The sequence below is a fragment of the Dermochelys coriacea genome, chromosome 6 (assembly GCF_009764565.3).
Source record: "Dermochelys coriacea isolate rDerCor1 chromosome 6, rDerCor1.pri.v4, whole genome shotgun sequence".
Classification (NCBI taxonomy): Eukaryota; Metazoa; Chordata; order Testudines; family Dermochelyidae; genus Dermochelys; species Dermochelys coriacea.
Window position 1 is genome coordinate 42,672,948 of NC_050073.1, and position 11,120 is coordinate 42,684,067.

The following is an 11,120-nucleotide window of genomic DNA, read 5'->3' on the forward strand; positions in this document are numbered from 1 at the left end:
AATGAAATTAATAGGCAGCAGGTTTAAAACAAACAAAAGGAAGTATTTCTTCACACAATGCACAGTTAACCTGTGGAACTCTTTGCCAGAGGATGTTGTGAAGGATTCAAAAAAGAACTAGATAAATTCCTGGAGGATTGGTCCATCAATGACTATTAGCCAGGATGTATAGGGATGGCGTCCCTAGCCTCTGTTTGCCAGAAGTTGGGAATAAGCGACAGTGAAAGAATCTCTTGATGATTACCTGTTCTGTTCATTCCCTCTGGGGCACCTGGCATTGGCCAAGGTCCAAATATAGGATACTGGGCTAGATCGACCATACTGGGTCAGACCAAAGGTCCTTCTTATGTTCTTATGTACCACCTACATGCAACTTACAAAATAAAACAATACACCTTAAATTGCATCAGAGCAGATGTACTTTTTATTCGTATTTTACAAAATTACAAATTGTGCAATACAGGTCTATGAAAAAAGTTTCCTGTATTATTCTTACCTTGTTTCTCCTCCCACTCCCACAGGCTTGTTTATTAACCCACCTGTTACATCTTTAGATTGAAAACTGATGGGGGGAGGGACTGTCTTTTGCTACATGTCTGTACAACACTGAGCACAATGGGGCCATAACCAGGCTGGGAGCTCTAGGCACTACTCTAATACAAAGTTAAATAATAATTATAGCAACATTCTTTATTTCCTTTCCTCACATGGCTCGGTATCATTTATATTGATCATCTTTTTTTTGATCCACCAAAATGTTTCTACTTGTATTTGGTCAAGGCTAATTACATATACAAAGCTTGGTAAGAACAAGGAAAAGGCCTGTACACTATGGCCCTCTTTTATTAAGTGCCTAGTAAGTTCATTAAACATCAGGATGAATATAACTATTATAAATTAATTGTTAGTTATCAACTGGATGTTTGGTGCCAAACAAGCTGCAAAGAAATACATAATACCTACCCCCAAGCAGCATACAGTGTAAAATATGGATTGTAACCTTACAATTCAGGCCAAATAACGGGTAGTTTATAGCTGTACTACCCCTGATAAATCTGATTTGTTTTTTTAATTGCCAAAACGTGATATGGGGAGGTTCATATTTCTCTGCAATCACTGATGGAAACATTAAAGGTGTACTTCTCATTTATACAGATGCAGCTCTATGTAAGTAAAGTTTTGTTTACATCTGGGATGTTTTGCAAAAATCTCCTACTGTTGCTAGCTCTGGTTCATCTCCACCCTAGTGTAGATGGCCTGCTGATTGCTACCAACATTTTAAGCGCTATGTTGGGTAGATCACGTTCTAAGAGCAGGGTTAGATGATGCTAGTGGCAGCAAAATTGTACAAGGCCCAAGAGAAGAATTTGGCCGTAAGTCTGTAAGCAATTCAAAATGTGCAGCAGTTTTTGTTAAGTCATTATCTCTTAAGTCAAACAAAAGTACACAGGTAATTAAAGTGAGACTCCATCCCATCCTGACAAACGATGACCTGGCCTAAGTTATTCATGCCATCACCACCTCTTGGCAGCACCACAGCAATGCAATATACCTAGACATGAAGCCATCAACTAATAGGAAACTCTAGCTAGCACTGAATGCTGTAGCATTCCTCAGGAACACAAGCTTCCATGAACAAATCCAATTCAAGGTCTCAGTCTGTATCTTCAAGACACTCAATAGCTAGGGCCAAGGATATCTAAAATATTGCCTAAAGCTCCAGGATGAAGACCATGATCTACAACTTAACTCCTCTGGCACAGTGGAACATTTAATCAGGTAGCCAAATGCAAGTTTTTGGTAGTACCTTTTTCAGTGTCCATAAAACTTTTTTTTGTGAATTCTAAATTTCAAAACCTTAAATTCAAAGATACTGCTTGATGACATCTTGTCACTGTTAAGTATTTTGAAATATGTTGAGCACTTATTACCACCTCCTCTCCTGATTCACAAGCTGGGTGATAATGAAACAACTTTAACTGGATTTCAATTATTTTTTAAATTAAAACTTCCATAACAAAGAATTAGTATGAACATAATTAGTTAGGAGGTACGTGTGTCTGTACTAGCAGTATACCTTGCTAGTATATGTCCCCTCCACGTGCTCAAATCAACACACAAGGCATATTCTTTTTGTACTCTCAGATCATGCTTACTTAACAAATTCTTACATATTCACTCATAATAATTAATTTCCCAGTATTGGACAGTTATAGAAATTAACAGATTTTAAATCAAACGCATGGTCAGCTGTTTACTTGAGGCACCATGTTCCAGGAATATGGAAAGGCATATGGAGTGACATGTACATTGAAACCACCTTCATGAGGTATGGCCATGGCCATGGCAGCACCATTAGGATCAACCTGAAACCAAAGATTCTCAAGACATGGGCTGGTAGCCCCCACATATGCAGCTGACTGGTGGAAGACATTGCGAACATAGATGGCACCACTGAGACATAAATACAAGAGATCCACAAAGAAGAAATGAAGTCAAGGATTGTTGAAGATACAAGGGACAGAGAAGCCATGAATAAGAAACTAGAGTTGTGCATGGATACCTAAGCACCCAGTGGCAATAGTAAATATTTTCAGTGGTCTTGTGGCACCACCATCAGTCAAAGTAGACAACACACTTACAATTGAAATTAATCAAATGCGAGAATTTGAACATAGCTTGCCCAGGGTTCTATGATACAATATCAAGGATAGCAGAGGCACGGGTAATGACAAAAAAGCATGTACAGGTTTGTCCAACAAAGATATCTGACACTAACCTTATCTATTCAAGAGTGATAGGCCTACAAGCAAGTTCATAAGAGGTTGTCCTCTAGAATATATTGTCACATGAGTTGATTTCTGTACCAAAGTCAATGTTCACTGACTCTGGTTACATGAGGACTGCAAAGGCTAAGTCTAACCTAAAGAAGCAGCTGCAGACTGAAGTGTCAACTGGACATACTTCATGAGAAATCATCTGCACAGCAATTGATGATTTCATAATTCTTTGGGTAGTACAATGTGTGACGGTGTACCCGATAAGGCTTTATGGAAATATGCTTATGAATGTATATATGATATCACTGGAATATGTTTTATGCTATATATGCCATGTAACATATCTATGTAAAGGTTATGATTTACTGAATATATTCATCCTATTTGTATGCATGTGCCATTGTATTCGAAGTTATGAATATTGGCTGTAAACTTGTTTGATTTTAAATAGCCTTAGTAAGGCATTTAGTCAGCTTCTTTAGAAAGGAATTTGCAAGTTAAGTGCCCAGCCAAGAAGCACTTAATGGACAATGGATCTTGGAAGGCTCCAATCCACATAAGAAGTCTACATGAGGACGTTCAAGGTAGCATGCGAACCATGGCTGCTACCTGTAAGTTGTGAGTCATGCATGCAACATGTGACTTGGCCATGTGATTCCAAAACTCCATCTTGTAGCTGGAATTCTACACAGGGGGAGGGAGGGGTATCCACCCACAAGAGAAAGTCTATTTAAACCCCTGGGAGATCCCTCCATTTTGTCTTCAGATGGCTAAAGAGATAGCCTCTCCACCCTCAAGGATACTTGAAAGAAACTTGAACAAAGGATAGTAACTACAGGCAGTGTGAGTGATTGCTGGACCCAGACTAGAAGGAGACTAGTCTGTAAAAGGAAGCTTACTGGAATTCCTCTGAGGGTGAGGTTTTATTTGTATTCAGTTTTCTTACTGTATTAGACATAGACTTGCGTGTTCTATTTTATTTTGCTTGGTAATTCACTTTGTTCTGTCTATTACTTGGATCTACTTAAACCCTATTTAATAACATCACTTTTTACTTATTAATTAACCCAGAGTATGTATTAATACCTGGGGGGAAGGGGCCAGCGGTGTACATCTCACTATCAGTGTTATAGAGGGCGAACAATTTATGTGTTTATCCTGTAGAAGCTTTATTCAGGGTAAAACAGATTTATTTGAGGTTTGGACCCCATTGGGAGTTGAGCATCTGAGTGTTAAAGATGGGAACACTTCTTAAGCTGCTTTCAATTAAGCCTACAGCTGTTAGGGGATGTAGTTCAGACCTCGGTTTGCAACAGGCTAGTGGGTCTGGCTCAAAACAGGTAGGGCACTGAAGTCCCAAGCTAGGAGGGCAGGGAAAGCAAGGGCAGAAGTAGTCTTGGCACATCATTTGGCAACCCCAAGGGGGTTTCTGTGATCCAACCTGTCACAAAATGGTCAGCAAGTGGGATCATTAAGAACTTTGTGACCAATTTCAGAGTCTACACTGAACTCAAGCTAGCAGTAGGAGAGGTATTCCTTGTCTTTAACAGGTAGAAAAACTTCACCACAAAGAATCTCAAAATCTAGTAGAGCTACAGAAGCATGCAGAATATATCAGTTGAGTACAAGTACACAGCTACCACAACAGAAAGTTGTCTGACGGTTATTGAAAACAAAAAGGAGTTGATTGACATCACTTGTATAGAATTCATTAAAGACAGTTTCACCAATGACTCACTAAAGCATAGGCAGAGACAACACCCCAATTGAAGTAAACCAGGAAAGTGATAATCGGCAGAGAATATATGGCCACCCTGCACGATGAAGCCAACAACATCCTTGTATGATAAATGGTGATAGTTACAAAAGAGAAGCCAGTGGGCATGCCAATATTATCAGATTACATTGAGGTATTTGTTTTACTCTTGTACCAATACCTTGAACCAGGCCTAACATCTTTATGGAACCCCCAGTGCAAGAAAGCTGTAATAGACATCCATATTACTACAGTGCAACCCCAGAACATTGCCTCAGGACTGTTAGCTGCCCATGCACTCTCAGGCTGTGATACAGTAGCTTCCTATTTTGGTCTCACAAAGACACTGGGTTGAAGAATCTGTGAGTTGGATACTCCCTCTCTCTGCTGGGTGACATCAATGCAGCAGTCCCCAATGTCATTGAACTGGCTGCATACTACAGTCAATCACATTGTGTCACTATGTTGAAGCAAGGCAGAAATCATGGGCAGCAACAAGTGGCAGAATTACCATGTCAACACCAAAGTTCAGCTCCTTAACAGCAACAGCTGAAGCATTTATAGAAAACGTAAAATGAGAACATCTTCAGGCACACATGTGGGGAAATTGCTTTGTCTCCAGACATACCCCCACTATCCACTGCGGTATTTGGTTAATATTGTTATAATATAACTTCTTGGATATTTTTCACATTAAAATGAAATTAAAAATTGAGGTCCATGCTATACTCCTCCTCATATGCCCCTATTACTCAAATATGGATTATTAATTATTTATATTGCAAATGTTAAATACATGCATTTCATGTGGTAGAAATCTTCTGCCTTGCTTTTATATGTGCCAAATGATGCAAACTCTTACTGATTACAGGGAGGGTGGGATGACATGTCGATATTTCAAAATGCACAACAAAGATAGTGTGTCATCAGGAAGATTCTTAAAATTTATGGTCTTGAAATTCAGAATCCACAAAAAATCCTTGTATGGACCTTAAAGCAAGGATGATAAGGGTAAGGCTCTTTTGCGCAGTGGGTGGAGCTTTCTCAGGGGCCGGCTGAAGACTGCAGAATGAATTCCCCCCCTCTCCCCCAGAACTAACCTCGCCACACTTTTTTGACCTTGCCTTCTCTAACGTAAACAGGCTGCAAGATATTTATGTATATACTGATGTTATTAAAAAATAAGATTTTAAATTCCAAAACAAAATCTCTATTGCACACAATTCTGCCCCTGGGGAGAAGACAAAAGAACAAACAAGTGACAAATGTTAATTATGTTGCTTAATGCACTACTGGAAGTCACTCAGATCTACAGTGACGAAATCTACAGTGTGGTGAAAGAACCTGTATAGGACAGAACAGAATTGTGTGGCTGGACTGGTGCAAACCAATAGTGTACACAGGCAAAACCAATATAAACCAAGATTTGCAATGGTGCAGTTTATTCCTAATTGAAACCAGGGTAAATTGCACTAGTGCAAATCACAGCTTTTAGCAGCTTTGTCTGCAATAGAGGATTGCAATCCTGCAGCTACATCAGCTGCTGGCCATTGATGCTGTAATGGGGCAAATCCCCAGTGTAAACAAGGTCCTAGATTCTTACGTCACCTCCTATTCATATTGGGTGTGTCTGAATTAGGCTGAAGTACCTTAGAGCATGGGCCAATTATTTTGTTTATTAATATCATTCACCCTGTTGGCATTCCAAATTAAATGATTATGGCAGATACTAGTAACCATCACTGAGATAGGAAGGAACTGTTAGGACCAAGATGTAGGCGGTCTTACCTACTAATCAGATCAGGAGTCAGGTCTAATGAGCGAATCAGGCATCCAGGTTGGGGAACGGAGCCAAGGGTCAGCACCAGAGCCAATTGCCAGTTACCAGAGCCAGGGGTCAAACCAGAGTCAGAACCAGGAATCAAAGCTGAGCTGAGATGCCAGATGCCAAGCCAAGGGTCAAGCTGGAGTCAGAGGCAAGTGTTGGAGCCATGACTGGTCACTGAACACTGGAAGTGAGGCAAGGATCAAGCATGGAGCAGGAGCACAATGGGTACAGTTGTGAAGGCTGGGGTAAGGCAGGAGCCAGGAGCAGAGCAGGAACCAGAAACAGGGTGGGTGCAGGAAGCAGGCACAAGCAAGGTCCAATGCTGCCTCAACAGGAAACCACTTTGTTGCTCAGACAAATTTCCTGTTTCTCCTCCTGGCTTAAGTGGCATAGTTGGTCCAATCAGTGGAGCCAAGGTATCTTCCACTCAGAGCTCCCATGTGTGGTGTGTTGGCTGGGGCTATAACCCTCATAGTTTCTCAGCCTACATGGTTTCAATAACCATTGGGTGAAGGCCAGGATGTGGCAGCTGTCTGGGGACTCCCAGGCCTCTGTTCAAGATGCAGGACAGCACAGGAACAAGGGCTGCTCTAGCTATTGGCAAACTAGGCGGGGTGGCTGGGCCAAACCTGAGCACTACTGCAATCTGTGCACCAGGTTGCAATGCCACTCACTCAAATTTGGCCTGACCACGCCCCCTAGTTTGCCAATAGCTAGAGCAACCCTTGTTCCTGTGCTGTCCTGCATCTTGAACAGCAGCCTGGGAGTCCCCAGACAGCTGCCACACCCTGATCACCCCTAGATGGAGTGATGCTGCAACTGGCTCTTCCTCACTTCTACCATAACCACCAAACCATCAGAAGACTTGCTGCATCCCCCTCAAAAATCCAACAGGCCTCCCCTCGCAGCTGCCCCCCACTTGAGACCCTCTTTTCTAAAGGATGGGGAGAGGAGTGGCACACTGAAATTTTGTCTAGGGTGGCAGATTGTCTTGAGCAGCCTCCGGGGAGGAAGTCTCATAATCAGAAGAGTGAACTGGAAAACAGGAAATGCTGTATTACTGCTTGCCCTGTGGCACTGGTCAAAGCACACATTTCTGTGCCTTGGTTTCCCCATCTCTAAAACAAGTATAGTAATTCCTAAACTATACTGATTCATTAATACTTGTAAAATACCTGAGATGTTTGAATATACGCACAAAATATTTTAAATTTCAACTAAGTTGTTTTAAAATGGATTCTTTTGTAATTTTACATCAGTATTTTGTTAAATATTTAGGATTTAAAATTTTTTTAAAGCTTTTCATGTTATCTTTTTCCACAGTATGTGGTTAGTATTTTTACATTTTCTGTAAAACTAAATCTCACTAAGTTTCAGAATTCTTTACACAAGTGCTTCATAATTAGAAAAAAAGAGTTAGTTACTTTTGACAAAAGACACATTTGGGGTTCTCTAAAGTAACCTGATAACAGTATATAGTCCAGAATGGACAAATTCTACCCTCACTTAGCCCTATGTTGCATGGGCATAACTGAGTGCAGAATTTGCCCCAAACAGACTAAACTAATTTGATTATGCCCCCACATCACTGGTTTACCACAGGAATAATTTCATTCTGCTACAGCTGACATATTCATCATGTAATTAGAAGTTAAGTACCTAAAAATCTAACTCTAAATTACAAATGTATGGGTCCTTATTTAGGATTTAGAGCAAGGATTCTTTTTCTTTCTTTCTTTCTCTTTGTTTCTTTCTTTCTGGCACTCAAGTTTCCCTTTGAGCACACAAGAGGGCAGTGCAGTTCTAAACTGAGTACAGCTCTCCATTTCAAGCAGAAGTTAAGTTTGTGGGTTGTGATAAACACAGAAAACGATCAGTCAAAGTCTAAGAAACACAATCCTGATATTAAAGGATGATTTCTGTCATCTGTCTCAATATTACAATTTGAAAACCCAACTTTAATTACTACATTTTTCTACTTTATCCACCCCAGCCTCCACACACAATGAACCTTTGTAATGTCAGGGGCAAAAAAGACAAGGAGGGTGAATGTTCATTTTCCTAAGTGTGAAGAACTGGCATAGCTCTATCAGCACAGGATTGTGATTTCTTAGCAATACTACAGTTCCCATTGATTTTGGAACTAGATACGAGTGCTCAGTGTCTTTCAGAATTTGGCCCAATATTTGTAAATGTGAGATAGACAGCTAGCACCACATTATGTTCCTCTTTGTTCAGTGTTCAAAAGCAGACCTAGTTTGTCTGAAATTGATCTTTTCAAAGGCATTGAGTAATAGCACTGCAAGCTAAAGCTGTTTAAACTTCTTCTGGACTTTATTGATCTGTATTAGCCACACATACATCAAATAAGCTGAACACTGTTTTCAGCCATGCAGTAGGTTAGTGCACTAGTCTTTCATCTCTAGAGAAGGGAGTTAGAACGCTGGCTTAGGGCTAAAGTAAAATGAATTTGGTTGTTTTCCTATAAGCCCCTCTCAATATTTTTCCACATATTAAAAAGAACTGTGTCATGCATGACTGGCAATGCCTGCTTATGAGAGATTTGAGTCTGTAATAGTAGGGGATATTGTATGATCAAAGTGCATTGGAAAAGTTTTCAGCAATGTTTCATTGCACTAACTCTAACTACTAGTTTTAGTTTCTCACGTTAACGGAAAGTAAAATCTGCCCTTTTTTTTTAATACAAAGGAAAGAATGGTAGTCCTATTGACTAAAATTTAAACACATCCACGCACACCTGCACCTTGTAAGCTAGACAAAAAGAGTGAAGTCCAGCCCAGCCCTTCCAGGACCAACTATAGTTAGAGTAATTTGTTCCCAGCATTGGTACAGGAGTTCTTGGTAGTGCTGCTCAACAGTGAAAGGCCAATCAGCCTTCATTGTACTTTATAAGCCTCATTTTAGAGGTTCTTACAAACAACAAAGTTTTCATCCCAAATAGAGTTCTCTGAGTGTGTGTCCATGCTTTTTAAATGCATATGACCAAAATCTATTATAAAAATGAGATTTTTCATCTAAGGCCTGATCCAAAGTCCACTGTTTTCAATCCCTCTTTCAATTGATTTCAATGGGCTTTACATTAGGCTTCAATTTCTCATTTTATCTATCTATCTACACATACACCCCATCCTCTTCCCTTTTAATTACTGTAGACTTATATTACATCAAATACCTGTGCATAATAGTGCTTCACTAAATATGTATATTCATATGTAGAATATTTCTCAAACATTTGTTCTTGCCTCTAATAATCTTATGTCTATTCACATATCTTAAACATGCATTCTATACCTTTGCTGATACATTGTTCCCTATGTACCCTGCCCCAGTGTCCACTGAAGCCATTGGAAGGATGACCATTGACTTCAATGGCTATTGGACTAGACACTATATATTTAACTTGTATCTATCCCGAAAGAATATCCAGAAAGCTGAACATGGTTAGGAGGAGTATGTTGTGGGGTTTAGTCTTTCTTTAAATCAGGTGGAAAATATTTGGCCAAATAATGAAAAAACAATGTTGGGGTTTAACTCATTTCTCCTTGATAACTTGTTAAGCAAACATTCTCTTTTCCATTCCCATCATCTGAACTAATATTTGAACAACTTACTCTGTACAATGTGTTTGCTAACTGTTCCTTGTCTCTCTGTCTCTCCTAGTTGATTTCTTTTCATTCATAACTCATTTTACAGTATCTTTTTCAACAGGACACCATGTTTAAAAGTATTCCGTAAAATAAATTATTACTAATACTGGACCCAACCCTGCAATCTTCATTCAAGCAAAACTCTCATCGGCGTGAATGGGAGTTTTGTGCATGAAAGCACAGCGCAGTTTAGTCCAATAATTATTTTTAAAGCACATGTCTATTTGCCTCCAATGCACTGAAAGAATGTAAATTATTTACTGTGAACAAAAGTCAGTTTAGCCCGGGGTTGACTTTAATCTTAATCTATCATAGACAGTGCAGAGCAAAGGGAATGTGCTGTTTATGTACTTCCCACCTAACCCCAGCATTGCTAACAGCCTGGATTTTGTCACATACCTCAGTGATGAGAAATGTTTGGAGGCTAGAGAAAATGGCTCAACGAGATGGATGATAGTTCATCAGTAATACTACATGGAGTACATGCCATACAGTAGCTTCACATTTGTCAGAACCTGTTACTGCCACATCTATACAGTAGAGGCCCAGTCCTGAAATATTTAGGCATTACTCAGGCAAAACTCCCATCAGACCAAATTTTGTGGCTCATCTATTTTTGATGTTTATCCAGTCATGTCACATTTGGCCTTTTTGTTGGTGGCTGTTTGTGTTCCTTAAGGATATATATGTATATTTGTCACTAATGCCATTTGTAATCTTTATTGTATAGCTTGATTTTTAAAGATAGACAATTTATATTTTAATAGGCTTCATTATGTCTGAGTAAATTTATTTTTGGTTTATCTTTACTGTATTGCAAGTCTCCTTTTAACATTCAGTCAAGGAGGAGATGGTGTCAGGGCCATGGTATATAGAAACTTTCACATCTAGCTCATGACTTCATATCCAATTTGGGTCAACAATGTTACCATTGGATGACTCTTTCATGGCCAGTATGAAATAAATCAGTTATTTCAGTCCTATTCTATATAGGTATCCCAATCAGAGAAAAAGCCACATTTCCACAGTTGGCACCTTTGTTGAAGTCTTAAGCAGAGATCCCCAATAATGGAGGGTCATGGAATCAA